Raw genomic sequence first — 14,741 nt, forward strand, 5'->3', positions numbered from 1 at the left:
GGTAGACAAATCTTCGTGCAAAAGATCGTGATGCCTGATAGGTGAACCATGCGGGGAAAAAAAAGGGTCGTGAGCATAAAAGCCTACAATTATTATGAACATGCGTGCTTGGTAATAGAAAAGGTGAAGTAACTCACGGTAGCCGTTACCGTTACATCCGTGTTCCTGAAAGAAACGGGTGCAGCTAGTTAGCACTGGGGATATTTACTGGTTAGATTCTAAGGAAGAGAGGGTCCATAACGGTACTTACTGGGTTATGGTTTAACTCCGCTAGGGTTCCATGCGGGTGCTCCTCCATACGTGCAACTCGATAAAGTGAAAATGTCCCCGTCAATGTTAAATCAAATGAGTGACATCCAAGAAGGACTGGAGCCCCGGTTATGGGCGCCATCTTGGAGTGGTGTAAGGTGCTCGTGAATGTTAGACTAGAGTGTTGAATAAAGTCGACCACGAGGGTGCAACGAAAATGCGACAAAGAGACGTGCAGTGTGGCACAACGAGAATGCATCGTGAAAAATGTTAGATGATAAAATAAGCATGAAACATCAATGAAAACAAGTAAAATGGTTGGCAATGAAAATGCATCATGGAAATAAAACATAAATGGTAACATGTGACAAGGTTCACAATAACTATCCAGACATGAACAGTGATGTACATGTGAGGTTACTATCACAGGTAACATAGGAATTCCATCCTATCGTTCAACCCGTTCGGTTGCATCGTCGCCATGTAGCGAATCCAATAGTTCTCTTGTTTGAGGAGTGTGTTTTTGTTGTATCTGGTGGGTTTGATCTGCTCTAGAATCAAGAATTTCAACTGGGCCACTGAGTGGTTTTTCTCCAGAAAATGGGCTGCTACTGTAGATCTCATGTTTTTGGTCCGAATATTACTCTTGTGCTCTTGAATGCGTGTGCGTATTTGTCTTTCTGTGTGGCCTATGTAGCATGAGCCACACGGACATTTGAGCATGTAGATGACGTTAGTGGAGTTGCATGTGGCATTGACTTTTAATTTGACTTTGTGGTCTTTCATCAGATGGTTGGTAAAATTCCCTGGTATGACATTGTTGCAATTACTGCAATTGTAGCACGGCACGAGTCCTTTGTAAGTCTGCATGGTGGTTTGATTGCTAGGCTTGGTGAGGATTTCTTTGAGGTTGCGTCCTCTGGTATAAGCAAAAATTGGAGTGTGTGCAAAAATGTTCTGGAAGTCTGGTTCTGTGCTCAATAGTGGCCAATGTTTTAGAATCATCCTGCGAAATTGGTTGCTGGTGACAGTGTATTTGGACACTACCACCATGCGTGTGTTCTCAGTTTTAGGTTTGATGCGTAGTAGATCGCTGCAATTGACTTTCTTACAGCGGGCTGCTGCCTTATCTAGTGTCTCCTGTGGATACCCACGTGCCTTGAACCTTTGCAACATTAATTGTTTTTGGTTGTCACTCTCAATGTTAGAAGACACTATGCGTTTAACTCGCAGGAGTTGGGAATATGGTAAGTTGAGTTTGAGACTGGGTCGGTGGAAACTCTTGTAATGCAATATGGAATTCCGGTCTGTAGGTTTATGGAAGATAGTGGTAGATAGTGTGCCTTCTTGCCTGTGTATTTCTACATCCAAAAAGTGAATGCTTTCTCTGTCGTAGTTCCAGGTAAATTGTATCCTGTCGTTGATTGTGTTCCAGTGTTCCAGAAAGTCAGTCAGACTGGTGTTCGATCCTGCCCAGAGGATAAATATGTCGTCAATGAACCATAGGTATAGCCTCCCATGTGCCTTCCAAGTTTCACTCTTCAAGATGTGAGTTTCTTCAAATGTCCTCATAAAGATGTTGGCATAAGACGGAGCTGCACAATTCCCCACGGACGTGCCGCACAACTGGTGGAACCAGTTGCCATTGATGGTGAAGTATTGTGGTACAGTGTGAACACTAGGAGTTCCATAATAAACACTTGTAGATCTGTGTCCAGAGAGGATCCAACTAGGACCTTCTCTATGGCTTCTATGCCCATGTCGTGTGGTATGGACGTGTACAGTGAGCAGACGTCAACTGTACATAGTAGTAGGTCAGATTGTTTGATGCTGTTCTCCAATTTGACTAGAAAGGCGGTTGTGTCTCTAATGTATGATCCTGCTTCAAGAACGAAGGGTTGAAGGTATCTATCAATGAATTTTCCGATATTTTCATGGATACTTCCCTTGGTCGACACTATGGGTCGAAACGGTGGTTTCGCAGGGTGCTTGTGTATTTTAGGCACCATGTACATGGTGGGTGCTTTGGGGTTATTCGGAGTCAAGTATCTTCTAGCTTTGTCATTGATTGTACCATTATCAAATGCTTGTTGTATCATGTGGTTCAAAAGGCCAGTAAATTCAAGAGTGGGATCCTTCTGTAGAGGTGCATACGTGTTGGTGTCTGAAGTGTGTTCTGCCGTTTTTTCATGATAGTATGTTGCATCCATGATAACTAACGCTCCCCCTTTGTCGGCTGTTTGACACACTATGGATGTGTTGTTGGCTAGTTTTTGAAGAATGTTTCTTTCTCTTTGGGAAAGATTGCCTTTTTTGATGGGTGGTTGAAAAGGAAGTGTAGATATTTCATGTTTGATCAAATTTTCAAATGTATCTATGATTTTATGGCTGGTAGGTGCCATATATGTGCTATGGGGACGGAGTCCTCTCAGTATATCTTCTTCTTGAGTAGATTTAGACACAATGTTCTGAAAATGATGATGTAGACGTAAGTTACGTATCAATTTAAAAGCGCTAACTTCCAGTTCCAAAGTGTTTGTGCGTGTGGTGGGCACAAATGTTTGACCTTTTTGTAGAGTAAGTTTCTCCTCGTTGCTGAGTTGGTATGCTGAAACATTAATAACAAGATTATTGTCTTCCATTATTTCCTGCGTGTTCCTCTCTTCTTCTCTGGATCGTTTGATCTTTTTTCCACCTCTGATGTTTTTTCCACCTCTGCGGGTTTTTCCCCACCTCGGTCGGTTTGCTGTCCTTGGCCTTGTTCTAAAAAATGGACCGCAGCATTTGATGGTCCTGCTGTTGCTTGTTGTTGTTCAGAGCGTGTGTTTTGCTTTTTAGCTTGGGTTCTGGTGTCTCCTTCTGATGACGATGTTTCATTTTCCGAATAAGGATTGTATGGTCGGTTAGGGCGCCGGCGGGCGTACACTTCTGCCCAAGTGTACACCTCGCCGAGCTTGTAGTCGATGGTGTCACGCTTGAATTTCCGGATTTTTCGCTCTTGTGTTTCTCTGGTATGTTTGTCTAATTGGATGTTGATATCCTCCAGTGTTTTCATTAGTTCAGCGGCGTCCATGGCGTCAGTCAGTTCAGAATGGATGTTCTTGATATCTGTAGCTAATTCCTCCAAAGCTTTGGAAAGTTCCTCTATGATAAGGAGGATTAAATCTAACGAGCACTTATTGAGGATGGCGTACCAACGCTCAACAAATCTCGTATTGTTTTTACACAATAGAGTTTTCAATGGGACTCTGAGTCCTCTGGGGATTCGCTGGGCCCGTTGATACCGGACGAGTGTGCTGGCATGTAACTTCTGATTAGATTCTTTTTTCAACAAGTAGAGTAGTTGTTTGATGTTACTTTCGACTGTGCGTGCATTCGCAGTGGGTGCTATGTCTTCTTGTATCATTTTGCTGGCATCATCTATGGTGAAAGCAAATGTGTCTGCTTTGAGATCCGTCATGTTTGAAATGGTGTCAAAATTCATGGTTGAATCGATAGCGTGCAGGGTCCCTTGGACAGAAAATGTGGACCGACAAGGGTCACTCGTACAAAACCATAGATATTCCTCCGTTATAACTATAACTTGCACGCCCGCAATGCACTGCTGATGATGTCACATATTACATCATTCATGACATGGTCAATGACATCACTGATGACATGACAAGGGGAGTGAATGGGACTTGCACTGCTTAATTCCTCTGTGGTACACAAAAATGTTTATGGTCTGTGGCGTGCTGTTGAGGTATCGCTGTCTGCGCTCTACAGCGTGGTTTGTGACAAAGTCTATTACAAAGCTACCCCAACAGGGGGGTAGTCTCCTCTAAGCACTGCAGGAAGAACAAGTTTTTGTGCGCTTGATGATTTTAATAAAGTTTTTTCGAAACACAAGTATATACTCAAAGTCTTTGAAATTATAATCTCTGTATCAACACATTGAATTCATGGTTGTAAATACTGCAAAACTTTTCATCAAATGGCATTTATGAATGTTTGTAACGTTCCCAATGCATTTCGGGCTCTCGTTCAGCCCTTCATCAGGGGATTACTTATATTTATCCTCTGGGCAGGATCGAACACCAGTCTGACTGACTTTCTGGAACACTGGAACACAATCAACGTCAGGATACAATTTACCTGGAACTACGACAGAGAAAGCATTCACTATTTGGATGTAGAAATACACAGGCAAGAAGGCACACTATCTACCACTATCTTCCGTAAACCTACAGACCGGAATTCCATATTGCATTACAAGAGTTTCCACCGACCCAGTCTCAAACTCAACTTACCATATTCCCAACTCCTGCGAGTTAAACGCATAGTGTCTTCTAACATTGAGAGTGACAACCAACAACAATTAATGTTGCAAAGGTTCAAGGCACGTGGGTATCCACAGGAGACACTAGATAAGGCAGCAGCCCGCTGTAAGAAAGTCAATCGCAGCGATCTACTACGCATCAAACCTAAAACTGAGAACACACGCATGGTGGTAGTGTCCAAATACACTGTCACCAGCAACCAATTTCGCAGGATGATTCTAAAACATTGGCCACTATTGAGCACAGAACCAGACTTCCAGAACATTTTTGCACACACTCCAATTTTTGCTCATACCAGAGGACGCAACCTCAAAGAAATCCTCACCAAGCCTAGCAATCAAACCACCATGCAGACTTACAAAGGACTCGTGCCGTGCTACAATTGCAGTAATTGCAACAATGTCATACCAGGGAATTTTACCAACCATCCGATGAAAGGCCACAAAGTCAAATTAAAAGTCAATGCCACATGCAACTCCACTAACGTCATCTACATGCTCAAATGTCCGTGTGGCTCATGCTACATAGGCCACACAGAAAGACAAATACGCACACGCATCCTAGAGCACAAGAGTAATATTCGGACCATAAACATGAGATCTACAGTAGCAGCCCATTTTCTGGAGAAAAACCACTCAGTGGCCCAGTTGAAATTCTTGATTCTGGAGCAGATCAAACCCACCAGATACAACAAAAACACACTCCTCAAACGGGAGAACTATTGGATTCGCTACATGGCGACGATGCAACCGAACGGGTTGAACGATAGGATGGAATTCCTATGTTACCTGTGATAGTAACCTCACATGTACATCACTGTTCATGTCTGGATAGTTATTGTGAACCTTGTCACATGTTACCATTTATGTTTTATTTCCATGATGCATTTTCATTGCCAACCATTTTACTTGTTTTCATTGATCTTTCATGCTTATTTTATCATCTAACATTTTTCACGATGCATTCTCGTTGTGCCACACTGCACGTCTCTTTGTCGCATTTTCGTTGCACCCTCGTGGTCGACTTTATTCAACACTCTAGTCTAACATTCACGAGCACCTTACACCACTCCAAGATGGCGCCCATAACCGGGGCTCCAGTCCTTCTTGGATGTCACTCATTTGATTTAACATTGACGCGGGACGTTTTCACTTTATCGAGTTGCACGTATGGAGGAGCACCCGCATGGAACCCTAGCGGAGTTAAACCATAACCCAGTAAGTACCGTTATGGACCCTCTCTTCCTTAGAATCTAACCGGTATATATCCCCAGTGCTAACTAGCTGCACCCGTTTCTTTCAGGAACACGGATGTAACGGTAACGGCTACCGTGAGTTACTTCACCTTTTCTATTACCAAGCACGCATGTTCAAAATAATTGTAGGCTTTTATGCTCACGACCCTTTTTTCCCCCGCATGGTTCACCTATCAGGCATCACGATCTTTTGCACGAAGATTTGTCTACCTACACCCGCACTTTATTAGGCATCAGCACCCGGGCATAGTACTATCGTTTCACGCACGTTTTATCGTTATTCAGTGTACACACCAGTAACCTGGCACATTCACGCCTTCTAACCTACGTGTTCACATTATCTAGACATTTGTTCACATTATTTAGATCTCTAGCACCGTGTCTGTTCACGGTCACCATCACAACTTCCATTGAACTATGTATGTATGTACAGTTTAGACTCCACAGCAACAAATGAGGCTGACAGCCTTTCATGTCTTTTTTCTCTCGTAGAGTAATCCCCTGATGAAGGGCTGAACGAGAGCCCGAAATGCATTGGGAACGTTACAAACATTCATAAATGCCATTTGATGAAAAGTTTTGCAGTATTTACAACCATGAATTCAATGTGTTGATACAGAGATTATAATTTCAAAGACTTTGAGTATATACTTGTGTTTTCAAAAAACTTTATTAAAATCATCAAGCGCACAAGGACTTGTTCTTCCTGCAGTGCTTAGAGGAGACTACCCCCCTGTTGGGGTAGCTTTGTAATAGACTTTGTCACGAACCACGCTGTAGAGCACAGACAGCGATACCTCAACAGCACGCCACAGACCATAAACATTTTTGTGTACCACAGAGGAATTAAGCAGTGCAAGTCCCATTCACTCCCCTTGTCATGTCATCAGTGATGTCATTGACCATGTCATGAATGATGTAATATGTGACATCATCAGCAGTGCATTGCGGGCGCGCAAGTTATAGTTATAACGGAGGAATATCTATGGTTTTGTACGAGTGAAATGTCCAGCTAACTATAACACCCCTGAAACCTATGGTTTTCTCTGTGAATTTCTAAGGTTTTTTTAAATCTTGATTTCTAACTATAACGTCTCTGAAACCTATGTTTTTTTCAGTGAATTTCAAAGGTTTATTAAATGCTAATTTCTAACTATAACATCTCTGAAACCTATGGGTTTTTTTCAGTGAATTTCAAAGGTTTTTTAAAGGCAAATTTTTCAGTTTAATAGTAGTTATACCTATTTTTTTGTACTGATTTTCTACAGTTTTTTAACTGTTTATCAATATGTTATTCATTAAATAACATTATATATTTTTCTGAAAATTGCAAAAAAAATATTTGTTTTAAATCAAACTGAAATATTGTTTAATTTTTTTGTTTTATTTTTTCTTTTAATATCTTTATAGTATCTGAGTCGCGCAGCCAAAGCGTACACATCACGGAGGGTGCGCGGATTCTAGCCGCCATTTTAGAAAAGTCATGAAGGATCCGGGTACGGTTTGTGACGGCTGCGTGTTTTTCAGTTACATCATATACATTTAATATTACGTGATGTGCGCGATTGGTATGCGACCAGTCCGCGACTCCTGCTCCCATGAATGCGCAACACATGCGCATTACGGTAGGCGATACTTGACTCCATATTCAGATATGTCACACATTTGCCATAAATTCTGAATGTTAGCACACTAGTTGCTCATTAGATCACTGTAGTAAAGCTACTACTCACCACGGAAATCTGCTGCTGTTATTAAAAGTGCATGTTTCAGTCTGCAAGTTAGAATTTTTTTAATGAAATAGAAGAGGATTTGAGAAGTCAAAATGTCCCCTAATTTTTCTTTCTGCAGCACTAATCATAATTTCTATGGCAAAATGAAGCCCCACATTTTGTTCCTGTGCAAATTATATGTTTTAATTGTTACCACTTTATTCCACTCAAGATGGCTTCAGGTATTCCATACTTTTGTCATAAGTAAGACTGTTAGCGCTCTAGTTGTTCAGTAGAACACACTGGGACATTCTGTAGTTGGGCTATACTTGGGCTACATCTGAGTGATATTTGTGCCACATTTGTGCTCTTTTGCCTCTGGTGGCCATCTTGGGAGACTTATTTGTTATGAAGTTTCCTAATTTCCTCATTTACTACAGTCTCCTCAGTAGGAAATACTTTCAGTTTTTTACTTTGATTCCATCAAGAAATGCATTCGGATGTGTCATACATTTGCCATACATTCAGAATGTTAGCACTCTAGTTGCGCATTAGATCACTGTAGTAAAGCTACTGCTCACCATGGAAGTCTGCTGCTGGTATTCAAAGTGCATGTTTCAGTCTGCATGTTAGAATTTTTTTAATGAAATAGAAGAGGATTTGAGAAGTCAAAATGTGCCTGTGGAGCAGGGGTTTGGGCGGACCGGAATAACAGGCGGGGAGGCCGGATGAAGTGCGCTATGATCAGCGAGTTTTTATTAAAAGTTCAGAAAAATGTCTTTTCAGAACAAGTGCTGTTTGGTGAGTGGATGTGCAGGGCTGGGGTCGCCGGGATGAGGGTCTGGCGAGGCGGGGTCGTCTGGATGAGATCCTCTGCGGGGCCGATGTCGTCTTGTCCAGGGAGAAGCACCGGTGTTCCTCGGAGGTATACAGGGGAGAGAAAAGTAGAGGGCGGTTAGTCCTAGGCGAAAGGACTTCTGAGTACTGCCACCTACACCGGGGAGTGAGGGATTCGAAAACGAACGTGAGGAAGGGACGGTAGGGTAGGTTGGGAAAGGGAAGGCAAGAGAGGGAACGGGAAGAGGGTGTTGCGTGTGGGGGAACGGTGCTCAGGTCTTCTATACAATCCACAGTGCCAGTGATAGGATTGAATACAATATACAGTGATTCCGTGATCGTGCGGTCCTATATACACTATATAACAACTAACTACAAGGGAAACACGGAGGAAGGTTAAAGTGTACTCACGTGCCCCGACGCAACTCTCCTGCGAGTTGCGGCCGCTCTCCAGCCACCTCCTGAGGACGCCACCAGTCTTCGGACCAGACGTCCTCCTCCTCGTTCTCGTCTCGGTTCTTCCGTTCCGCTCCGCTCCCTGCCACTGGTTCTCCGCTTGCTGCTGTCTCCTGCCACGAGTCCGCTGCTTGGAACACCTCTCCTTTCTTGCTGACGGCTTTTCTGTGTTCCGGGCAGGTATCCGGAAAAGCACTTCCGGGGTCAAAGGCAGTCATTTCCGGTCCTTCGAATGCCGCCTCACTTCCAGGGTCAAGGGAGTTCGCTTCCGGTCTTTCGTGTTCGGCTGTTGCTGCCGGTTCCTGTAGGGGAAGAGAGAGAGGAGGAGTCCTGGTTGCTAGGGATGCTGCATGACCGGTCTCGGAGGTCAGGGACCCCATGCTCGGACGCCGCCCTGGGGAGGTAAGGGTCGCTTCTTCTCCACATCCCCTTCCCCTAGCAGTCTTTCTTGTAGGGGTTGATGGAGGCGGATAGCGGGAGAGATAATCTGAATTACCCTGTTCCAGCCCCTTCCGGTTAATGTTTTGAACCGAAATGGCTGCAGAGAGAGAAACCACCAGAGTACTCGGTTGTTGTGGCCCCTGTTGCGGGCCATCCATTCTAGCGGTGCGGGGTCAGTGTACAAGTAGAAACTCACAACCATCCAGGTAATACCGAAGGCTTTCTACTGCCCATTTAATAGCTAGTGCCTCTTTTTCGACAACTGCATAGTTCATTTCTCGTGGGAAGAGCTTCCTACTGAGGTATAGGATCGGCTTTTCGACCCCTTTCGGATCCTTTTGTGACAGGACAGCCCCCAAACCCTGATCAGACGCGTCAGTCTGCAGGATGAAGGGCTGTGTATGATCAGGACTGATTAGTACAGGTTCGGAAACTAGGGATTGCTTGAGCAGGTTAAATGCGTGTAACAGCAGGGGAGTGGGATGTTGTAGCTTCTCTTCTGTTTTTGTGGCCTTTTTTAACAAATCGGTCAATGGGGCCGCGTTTTGGGAAAAGTTGGGGATAAATCTCCTATAATAACCCAGCAAACCGAGAAAGGCACGGAGTTCTCTCCGGGTTTGAGGGAAGGGTTTGGCTTGGATGGCCTTGATCTTGTTGTCCTGAGGACGGATGACCCCTTCTCCCAACAGTTATCCCAGATATTTCACACTCTGTGCCGCTAACGTGGTCTTGGAGGGGTTGATGGTGAAGCCATGTTTCCCATGGGAGGATATAACGGACTGCAAATGGTGTAGGTGTTGTTCCCAACTGTCACTATATATGACGATGTCGTCTAGGTAAGCCCTGGCGTATTGTGAATGGGGTTGCAACACCAGGTTCATGGCCCTCTGAAACATAGCCGGGGCTCTGTGAAGCCCGAAGGGCATTACCTTGAATTGAAACAAGCCCTCTGGGGTTGAGAACGCAGTCTTCCGTTTGTCTTCTTCTTTTAGGGGGATCTGCCAATAACCCTTGCATAGGTCAAGGGTGCCTATATACTTGGCCTTGACTATGCGCTCCACCATCTCGTCTACGTGGGGCAGGGGATAGGAGTTGAAAGCAGAGATCTTATTCACCTCTCTGAAATCGATACAGAATCTAGTAGAGCCATCGGGCTTTGGAACCAGGACGATGGGCGAGTTCCAGCTGCTGCTGGAGGTTTCTATGGTGCCCATTCTCAGCATCTGGTTCATCTCTTCTTTGATGATGGCTCTGCGTGCTTCAGGGATTCGGTAGGGCCGTTGTCTCACCGTTTTTCCGGGTTCCGTGTGGATGGCATGTTCCACTATGGTGGTGTGTCCCGGTAGGGATGAAAACACCGCTTGCAGAGAGGACAAGGACCGTCTGAGGTCCTGTTTGTTTCTTTCAGGCAGGTCTGGGTCAAGGCACCCTTCAAAAGGAAGGGTTTGCATACCGGACAGGACAGGACGGGCCCCTCCCACTTTTTCAGGAGGTTCACATGGTAGATTTGGGTGATCCCTCGGGTGGAGTCTATTTCGACCTCGTAGGTGACAGGAGTCACTTGTCTTAGGATGGGGAACGGCCCCTGCCACTGCCCTAGCAGCTTATGGTCAGAAGATGGCAGGAGTAACAACACGAGGTCCCCAGGAAAAAAGAAACGGGCCTTGGTTCCTTTGTCGTACTGATGTTTCTGCGTGATTTGGGCGGCCACCAGGTTCTGCCTAACGATCTCTCTTATCTGTCCTAAGTGGGTCTTGAGATTATCTACATACTCGGGTAGAGGCCGGGTTCGATCTGGTTCGGTTTCCCAGGCCTCCCGAGCCATGTCTAACAGGGTCTGGGGTGCTCGCCCATACAACAGCTCGTACGGTGAGTATCCGGTACTGCTTTGGACCTTACACCGGATGGCAAAACGGGCAAGGGGAAGCATCTCCTCCCACCTTTTGCTCTCCAGGCCTAACAGTTTCTTACGGGTGGTTTTTAAGGTAGCGTTATAGCGTTCCACCAACCCGTCAGTTTGGGGGTGGTACGCCGAGGTTCTTATTTGCTTGATCCCCAGATGGGAACATACTTGGCACATGAGCGATGAGACAAAAGGCGTCCCTTGATCGATCAAGATCTCGCGGGGAAAACCCACCCGAGAGAAGATGGAGATGAGGGCTTTGGCTATGTTTTGGGTGGTGGGTTGGCGCAGGGGTACTGCTTCCGGGAAGCGCGTTGCATAGTCTACCAACACAAGAGCATACCTACACCCACTCCTAGAGGGTAGCACGGGGCCGATAAGGTCCATCCCTACTCTGGTAAAAGGGACAATAATGAGAGGGAGGGGTTGGAGAGGAACCCTCGGGGGACGATATCGGCTGTTTTTCTGGCACACCGGGCATTCCCGGCAATATCGTTTTATTTGCCCATACACACCAGGCCAATAAAATTTCTCCAGGATCGTTTGTCCCGTTTTTTTCGTCACTGAAATGCCCTCCTAGTAAGTGGCTGTGGGCCAGAAACAGTACCTTGTCACGAAACAGTCCAGGGATAACCAACTGGGGGGATTGCTGGGGCCCTCCCTTCCTGTACAGGAGTCCGTTCTTTATGAAGAAGTAAGGACCTACTTGTAGTGGGTCCTCATTGTCCAGGGCACGGCCCCAGGCGTCTTGTAACACAGGGTCTTCTTGCTGAGCCGCGCGGAATTCCCTATTGATTTCCCACGGATGGGTGTCCACCTGAGCGGGGTAAGCAATGGTAAGGTCCCTTTTTTCTTTCTTCTTTTGACTTTTAGACTTGAGCGGTTTGGAAGGAGAGTCTAATGATGGAGAGACATGGGAAAATGGGGCTTCCGCCCACCATCTCTTCAAGGAGTCCGTAGTGTCATGAAGGAGGTGGGGAAGACCACTGTAGTCGCTACCCAGGATAGCTTGTTCTGGGAGATTGGGTACCAGACCAACCGTTAGTAGGCTTCCTTCGTCTGTGGGGTGTTGCACACGCACTCTTGCTGTTGGGTAACTCTTAGTATCACCGTGGACACATTTGATGGCCACGGTACCGGTCACTGGACTGACAGGATGTGGCAATTCCTGAGGTCGTAGAACGCTATGCCGACACCCCGTGTCTGCGAGCGCCATCATTCGGTGGCCATCAATCCTTACTGGACAGCGGAAAGGTGGAGGGCTTGCTTCAGTGGTGAGACAAACATAGTTCTTGGCCAGTCCTATGTCCATGGGTTCCTCCTTTTGTGGGCATATGCGAGCTATGTGCCCATATCCTCCGCAATGGGAGCATTGAGGACCGGGCGGGGTTGGCCGAGGCATGACAGGGTAGGGTAACAAGGGAACAGGATCTGGTCTCCTGGCCACGGGAGGGGGCCTTTGGGCCCGGAGATGGCTGCCATGTGGTATGCGGGGAGGATGTTCGTCCTTGGTTCGCTGGGATTCCTGGGCTCTGCTATAGGCGCTGGCAATTTCCACTGCACTGTCGAGTGTCAGGCAAGCGTGTTGGCGCACCCATTTCTGGGTGGCCGGATGCAAGGACGCTAGGTATTGCTCCAGGTAAATCTTTGATAGAATATCTTCCTTGCTGGCTGTGGCGGGCTTCAACCATCGATTGGCCAAGTCCTGAATACGGAACGACAAAGCCCGGGGAGTTTCCTGGGGCCCTTGCCGTGCCTGACGCAGACGAACCGTGTACGTTTCGTCGTCAATCCCTAGACGCTCCAGGATGCAGGCTTTTATGTCATTGTAAGGGGTTTGTCCCTGTATGTTGGACTGCTGGTAGGCTGCCGACAGCTCACCCATCAAAAGAGGACCTAGGTAGTGGCCCCATCGGTCGGCAGACCAGGCAGCGGCCTGGGCCAGGCGCTCGAAATTCATGAAAAAGTAATCAGGATCTTCACCCGACACATATTTTTGTAAGACCACGGAGGGTAGAGAGGCAACCGGTCTTTTCTGCCCCATGACGTTGGTAAGTTTCTCAAGGGCCTGATCCTGCGCGGTGCCCTGGCCCTTCAGGACATCATGCAGCTGTCCACGATCGTCTTCAGCCGTCTTGAGGAACCGTTCCATCATTTTCTCTAGTTGCTCCTGGCTTTCCGCCAGCTGTTTGACTGCAGCCTCCATGCTTCCGGTGAATCCCACTTCTGACACCAACTGTGTAGCAGGGGTTTGGGCGGACCGGAATAACAGGCGGGGAGGCCGGATGAAGTGTGCTATGATCAGCGAGTTTTTATTAAAATTTCAGAAAAATGTCTTTTCAGAACAAGTGCTGTTTGGTGAGTCCCGGGTGGATGTGCAGGGCTGGGGTCACCGGGAAGAGGGTCTGGCGAGGCGGGGTCGTCTGGATAAGATCCTTTGCGGGGCCGATGTCGTCTTGTCCAGGGAGAAGCACCGGTGTTCCTCTGAGGTATACAGGGGAGAGAAAAGTAGAGGGCGGTTAGTCCTGGGCGAAAGGACTTCTGAGTACTGCCACCTACACCGGGGAGTGAGGGATTCGAAAACGAACGTGAGGAAGGGACGGTAGGGTAGGTTGGGAAAGGGAAGGCAAGAGAGGGAACGGGAAGAGGGTGTTGCGTGTGGGGGAACGGTGCTCAGGTCTTCTATACAATCTACAGTGCCAGTGATAGGATTGAATACAATATACAGTGATTCCATGATCGTGCGGTCCTATATACACTATATAACAACTAACTACAAGGGAAACACGTAGGAAGGTTAAAGTGTACTCACGTGCCCCGCCGCAACTCTCCTGCGAGTTGCGTCCGCTCTCCAGCCACCTCCTGAGGACGCCACCAGTCTTCGGACCAGATGTCCTCCTCCACGTACGTCCTCGTCTCGGTTCTTCCGCTCTGCTCCGCTCCCTGCCACTGGTTCTCCGCTTGCTGCTGTCTCCTGCCACGAGTCCGCTGCTTGGAACGCCTCTCCTTCCTTGCTGACGGCTTTTCTGTGTTCCGGGCAGGTATCCGGAAAAGCACTTCCGGGGTCAAAGGCAGTCATTTCCGGTCCTTCGAATGCCGCCTCACTTCCAGGGTCAAGGGAGTTCGCTTCCGGTCTTTCGTGTTCGGCTGTTGCTGCCGGTTCCTGTAGGGGAAGAGAGAGAGGAAGAGTCCTGGTTGCCAGGGACACTGCATGACCGGTCTCGGAGGTCAGGGACCCCATGCTCGGACGCCGCCCCGGGGAGGTAAGGGCCGCTTCTTCTCCACATCCCCTTCCCCTAGCAGTCTTTCTTGTAGGGGTTGATGGAGGCGGATAACGGGAGAGATAATCTGCATTACCCTGTTCCAGCCCCTTCCGGTATAATGTTTTGAACCGAAATGGCTGCAGAGAGAGAAACCACCAGAGTACTCGGTCGTTGTGGCCCCTGTTGCGGGCCATCCATTCTAGCGGGGCGGGGTCAGTGTACAAGAGAAACTCACAACCATCCAGGTAATACCGAAGGCTTTCTACTGCCCATTTAATAGCTAGTGCCTCTTTTTCGACAACT

This window comes from Lissotriton helveticus, chromosome 1_1 (genome assembly GCF_964261635.1).
Source record: "Lissotriton helveticus chromosome 1_1, aLisHel1.1, whole genome shotgun sequence".
NCBI classification, from domain to species: Eukaryota; Metazoa; Chordata; class Amphibia; order Caudata; family Salamandridae; genus Lissotriton; species Lissotriton helveticus.